General features: G+C 32.7%; 1 pseudogene; it reads left to right on the top strand.

The window, feature by feature from the left end:
* Window positions 1-3160: 3160 nt before the first annotated feature.
* On the top strand, window positions 3161-3266 carry LOC137827311 (small nucleolar RNA R71; annotated as a pseudogene).
* The last annotated feature ends 3895 nt before the right edge of the window (window positions 3267-7161 follow it).

The following is a 7161-nucleotide window of genomic DNA, read 5'->3' as shown; positions in this document are numbered from 1 at the left end:
CAAGATCATTTATATTTGGCTAGAAAGTACTTCTAAGTTTTTGCCCAAATGACAATGCTTAACATATTTGAATTCTAGGAATAGATTTGAAATGTTAATTACTATTAACATCTAATTGTAAGGATAAGAGGTTTTTATAAATATGCGAGGAATCAATATTTAGGAGACTCTCTTAATAATTTTATATGCAAGAAATCGATATAAATGAATTTTCTATGGGCGTCAACATCAATCAAAGGATAGAATATTACTATGATTTTCAAACTACAAAAGAGTAAGAAGAATGAACCCCAATCCCAATTTTCTCAATTGAATCAACAACTCTTTACTTTGCTTTCATTTAATTTTCATGCAAACTATTGTGAATATCCAATCAAATCAAATTATTGTACATATTCTTATACTTAGTCAATGTTACTCTTAGGATTTTAAATAAATATTCCTTGTGAGTTCGATATTCGTCCTTAGGTAAAAATTATTACTTCTGACTCGATACACTTGCCGTAAAAAAAATCATCAGTTGCCTCCCAAAAAAGTTCTTGTTTAATGTCGTATAGCTTGATGCCAATTCTTATAAGGTGGACGAGCTCTTTGTTGTAACAATTCCTGGTTACAACTTTAGTTCTTCTAGAGTATGGAATTTCAAGTTCAGTAGTTTCATTAGTCCTGATTTCTTTGATAACCCACAAACTTGACCCTTTTGTTTTCAACCTTCTAGGTTGGAATTTTAGTTTAGAGTTACTAAACACAATTGGTTGACTAGTTTACAGGCATTAAATTGATATTAGCTCGTAAATCCAATAAAGCCTTGTCCACAGATAAAGCACCTACGGCTAGTGGAATATTAAAACTTCTTGGATCCTTGGATTTTAAGGGCAAACTTTTCTGAATAATAGTATTACAACCAGCCTTTAACTCTATCGTCTTTTCATCTATAAAGCTCCCCTTCTTTGTCAGCAACTCCTCATGAATTTTTCATATGTTGGCATTTGCTCAAAAGCTTCTGCAAAGGGAATATTAGGCCACACATTATTAAAAATTTATTTAACTCTAGCAAATTGTTTTTCTTTATCTTTTCTTGAAGGACCATGAGGATATGGTAAATCCCTTAATGGAACACTGATGAATTTTTACGGCAAGTGCACCGTGTTGTTAGAAGTAATAATGTGTCCCTAAGGACGGATATCGAACCCACAAGGAACAATAAAATAATTACGTAAAATATACAATAAATATAAAACAAAATAATAAAAGTTTGTTGGAATTTGTTGTGATGGCACTAATTAACAAGAAAACAAGGCAAAGAGTTGTTGCGTCAATTGGAAAAATAAGGATTAGGTTTCATCTTTCTCACTCTTTTGTATTTTGATTAGTTTTTATAATATTGTGCCTGTATAAAAATCATTTATATAGATTCCTCGCATGTAAAATTATTAAGATGCTTCCTAAATATTGATTTCTCACCTATTTATAAAAACAACTTAGAATCAAGATCAGACGTTGATAGCAATTAACATTTCAAGTATATTCCTAACACTCAAATATGTTAAGTATTATTGTTTAGGTTAGAACCATACAAATACTTTCTAGTTAAATTTAAGATTTTAGATCAAGAATTCAAAGGAAAATAATAATACCAATAATCAATCAAGAACAAAATATTATATTAATATATCACCTCAATACATCAAAATTTGAACATATTACTCTCAATCCCAAATTGTAGAATTAGCCACACATCGTCTAACACCTTTTATTCTCCCAATTGGGTTACAAATCACTCAATGGTGTTTTCCTCACAATCTTGCACACTAGGTTTGTGCCTCAAGCCTCCTATGTAACCTAATTTGTTTGGGCTTAAGTGACTTTTCGCTTAGGCGTTACTGGCATTATATCGCTCAAGCGAGATTCTACTCGTTTGAGCGATATCCACTGGTAGCATCTTGCCTTTTTGCGAATTTGGACAACTTTGGTGAGTGTTGATGCATTCCAACTTTCTCTTTTTATCTATGTATATTTTCCTTTTGCCCAATCATCTCCATTCTCTCCTAGAATCCTAAATATAACACCAAACTTGGGAATAAATCGTTCATATTCAATTATAAATAAAAAAATATGTAAAAAGATATAAATTCATAAATTAGGGGTTATTTTATACTTATTTTAGCAATTAATACTCTTAAGTGCCTATATTTTAATATGAAATATTATTGAAACTTGACACTTATCAAACACCTCTCTCTTTATTTTCACTCTTTTTCTTTTTCTTTATTTTTTTTTATTTTTCCTCCTCGTTCTTATTTTTCTCTTTTTCCTTCTCATCTTTTCTCACTTGCTCAACAACTAAATAGTCACCAATCCCCTCTCCTACTACTATACTACTTCTAGTAGTAATTGAATTGTAATGCTCCTTAGAGTTGGTCTGTGTGTTAGCTGAAAATTGATCACTTTGTCGCTCTGCCAACTGATTAACAATCTGTCTCACCTATGTTTCTAAATTTTTTAGTGTCGCTTCATTATTCTTCTGATTGGCCAGAGAATCTTGCATGAATTTCTCCAAGGTGTTCTCCAATTTTCTTATTATTTCCTCAATTGAAGGATAAAGTGGTTGTTGAGAAAAGGCTTGCCTGTTGGATGAACCAACATCTCATCCAAAACCATGGTTCTGATTGCTTTTCCAAACTTGAGACATATTATTCTAATAATTATTGTTGTTGGAAAAACCACGTTGCCTTCCCTGATTATTCATATAATTGACTTCTGCTTCAGATGAATTATTTTGATAAGAACAGTGACTAGTAGGATGATCACCTCCGCAAAAATACACCTTATTGTTTGAGTCTAACTCTGAAAAGATTGCACAACTTGTAATTCTTATGGCAGTTTAGACATTTGTGTGCAGTTAATGCCTCAAATTGTTGTGTCAGAATTTTATTATGGGCCAATTGCATCTGAGGTATTAAGCTCTAGCAAGCCTTTCTTCTGAACAACTTGTCTATCATGTTGAGCTTGATAATCTGTTGATGCTAATGCATAAAAAAAAATTGTCGCATGTTCTACATCAACAATCATCATTGTACTACCAGTTGCAACGTCTAGAAGCATTTCGATATCAGATCTGAGGCCATTATGGAAGATGTTCAATTGTGCAATATCTTCAAACCCACGATTTGGACATTTTTTTAGCATCACTTTGAATTTCTCCCATGTTTCACATAAGACTTCATTTGTTCCTTGTCTGAACATTGAAATATCAAACTTTGCTTTGATGTAGTGGGATATATAGTGGAAAAAATCGTTGTAAAAATTTCTCCTCTACATCTTTCCAACTGGTAAGGCTCTGATTTGGATGAGATTTGCGTCATTCTTTAACTTTTTATGCCAATGAAAAAGAAAACAAACGCAAATAAATAGACTTAAGTTGATAGTATTACCTACAGATTAAAGTTAGTGGGTATTACCTACAAACCCCAGTTGGTAGGTAATATCTACACACTGATATTGGTGGTATTACATACGGACTAGAGTTAGTAGGTATTACCACGAACTGAAGTTGATGGATATTATTTACAGGCTAAAGTTGATAGGTATGCATACTATTGACATTATAAAATTAATAATATTAATATAATAATATGATTAATATTAATAAAATTAATAATATGAATGATATTAAATATATAAATAATATTAATAATGTTTATATTATTAATAATATTGATAATCATACTAATAAATATAATAATAATAATCATAACAAGACAACAAAATTTGTCTGGAGAATGGTTAAAACTTCTTTAGTTATTTAAGTGTCTTAGGTTTGAGTCCCACCAACTAAAAATAATTAAAAAAAATTCAAATAATAATTAAAAAATTAAAAAAAATACACTGAATTATCTAAAAAAAATATAGAGCCATAACAAATATTTTTTTTCCCTTTATTATAAGATAATTAAAATAAGGGAAGACAACATTTTGGAAATTCCACTGGAAAGTGAGTCTACGCACCTCACACAGTAAGTCTTGGAGATAATAAATTTAAGTTAAAGCAACCTTTTATTAAAACAACTTTTATAGAAGCAAGTCTACATGCATGCAGTCAAATTTCCTCACGCAAAGTGTTTGAGGTAAATTTGATCAGATTAAATTTTAAAAAAAAATTAGAATACGATAATACTTTTAATTGCGATTTCAACCACTGTAGTGGGAGATCGAATCTCAAACCCTGACCAAGGAATTGTGTTAACAACTTTTGGTTTTTGAAGTGAAAATATTAAGTAACTTTTTAAATAGAAACGAAACTAATGGAGCCTACTTTTCTCCAACAAAATGTTTGAAGTGAATTCTGCTAGATAAAAACTTAACACAGAGAGTTAGAATAATAAAAAAATAGTAAAATTTGCATAAGAATCAAAACACAAATCATGTTTATAACAATATAAATATAAATTATTACGATCTTACGTTTATAAATCCGAATTCGTAAGAAAACGCATAGACAACAATGAAGAAGAGTTTTGAGGCGAAATTTTGGGTGTTTTCAAATCCAATTTCGTCCAAGTAAGAGAATTTTTTTTTGAGAAAGATTTATTTTCATTCTAACAAGATGATTTTCGCTCAAGCTAATTTTAAAAAGGAAAAAAAAAACTCAAAATTGAATTTTTATTGTTGTTTTTAAAAGGTTGGTTTATTTCTAGTTTATAGGTTTTACTTATAATTTATGTAAAATTTTATTTTGTATATTTAATTGAAAAAAACTTTAATTAGATATTTATGTGATCATTATTTATTAAGGAAATAATAATTATTAAATTATATGCAATTATTGTATGTAATATTTGACGATATTGTACCCAATTATATGCAATTAATTTTATAATTATAGAATTTCATTATTAGTATACTACCTAATTAGATTGTAATTTGGGAAGAGAAACTCCTATATATTTCTATATATTTCCTATACATGAAGTAGTGATGTAATACATAAGAGAATGAGAAACATCTCTTCCTCTTACCATTTTTTATCATTTTCTTACATGGAATCAGAGCACCGATCTTGGCATCCTCTCCATTTTTATCCCCTAAATAAAAAATTATGTCTGCCAAAGAAGGCACCAGTAACGAGTCTGATAGAAATCTCGTACACCGCTTCAGTGCCGAGGAAATTCAGCAATTGGCAAGGGCTATTTACTCGCTCAACAATAACGGTAAAAGTGACACGTTTGTTAGCTCTGCAGGTCTGCTTGCCCATAACTCCTCTTCTAATTCTACTTTTACGAAACCATGGATTTTGGATAGCGGAGCAACCCATCACATTGTATCTGATTCACAATTTTTCACACACACTTCATCATCATTTATTTCAAATGTAAATCTGCCCACGGGCTCAACTGCGCCCATCTCATCTACAGGCACAATTAAATTCAATGACAAAATCACTCTCAAAGATGTTCTTTGTGTTCCTTCTTTTCTCCACATGTGTTGTTTACAGGACTTGGCTACGGGGAGGATGATTGACTCGGGTAAACAACACGCAGGCTTATACTACATGTCCCCTCTTCCAAACCAAGCCCACGCATCTCAAATATCGACCGATCCTGATTTATGGCACAAGAGCCTTGGACATCCTTCTCCGTGTCTACAATTATCTTCCTTACTACCTATCCCTATCAGTAAAAATCTCATTCTCATTCATAATCATTGTAGTATTTGTTCCAAAGCTAAACAGACAAGGCTACCCTTTCCTTTAAGCACAATAAAATCTCATTCTCCATTTAATCTATTGCATTGTGACATTTGGGGTCCTCATAAAACCCCAACTCATTTTGGAAAACGTTTTTTTCTCACTATAGTCGATGACTATACTAGATGTACTTGACTATTTCTTATGAATCACAAATCTGAAACCCAACATCTCTTAGAGTCATTCATTACATTTGCACAAAATCAATTTCAGGCATCTATTAAAACCACAACGGACTGGAATTTATTTCAATGTATGATTTTTTTTCTCAAAAAAAAGTTATTGAATGTCAACGCACTTGCGTTTACACTCCTCAACAAAATGGAGTAGTAGAACGTAAACATAGACAGCCCTCCTATTTCAGTCCAATTTACCATTAGAATTTTGGGGAGAATGCGTTTTAACCGCCACATATATCATTAATCGCTTGCTATCACCTTTACTAAAAATAAATCACCTTTTAAGCTACTATATAATCAACCACCTTCACTTTCTCACCTAAAAACTTTTGGTTGCCTCTATTACAAAACTGTTGTTTCACCTAAGCAAAAATTTGATCCGCGCGCCCGACAATGCATCTTCATTGGTTATCCTCACAATCAAAAAACATACAAATTATTTGATATAGATGCAGGCACTTTTTTTACAAGTCGGGATGTCATCTTCCATGAAAGTGTTTTCCCATTCTGCCAACAGTCACAGACACAATCCTCACCTCCATTACAAGGTATTTTGTCCACTATTGACATTGACTTACCCACTCCTGTCCAACATTCACTCGATTAACCTTCTTCTCTTACTCATCACAATGCACCTGAACCTCCATCAAATCAACCTTCTTCTCCTACTCGTCACAATACACCTGAACCTCCATCAAACCAACTATCTTCTCCTACTCGTCACAATGCACCTGAACCTCCATCAAACCAACCTTCTTCTCCTACTCGTCATAATACACCTGAACCTCCAGTAGACCAACCTTCTTCTCCCATGCCAAGAAGTTTAGCACCCATTACCAAACCTTCTCCAACCGACCTTCCTGTTCGACGATCTAGTCGCACATCAACCCAACCTTCCTGGCTTCAAGACTACGTAACGGGATCCCAAGCCAATCATTTGACCACTGCCCAAGACCGACCGAATGGAACCAGGTATCCTATGCATCATTTTCTTTCTAATTCACGATTTTCTTCTACACATAGTGCATATCTTGCTAACATCACAGCAACCAAAGAACCTCACACTTATGCTCAAGCTATCCTTGATCCAAATTGGCAAAAACCAATGGACGAAGAGCTTTCCGCCTTGCAGCTAAATCAAACGTGGACCTTGACACCATTACCTGCTGGGCAGAAACCCATCGAATGCAAATGGGTCTATAAAATAAAGTACAACTCAGGTGGTAGCGTCGACAG

The sequence above is a fragment of the Phaseolus vulgaris genome, chromosome 8 (assembly GCF_051622355.1).
Source record: "Phaseolus vulgaris cultivar YP4 chromosome 8, ASM5162235v1, whole genome shotgun sequence".
Lineage (NCBI taxonomy): Eukaryota > Viridiplantae > Streptophyta > Magnoliopsida > Fabales > Fabaceae > Phaseolus > Phaseolus vulgaris.
The sequence above is the reverse complement of the archived record's forward strand: the minus strand, read 5'-3'. Positions and strand labels throughout refer to the sequence as shown.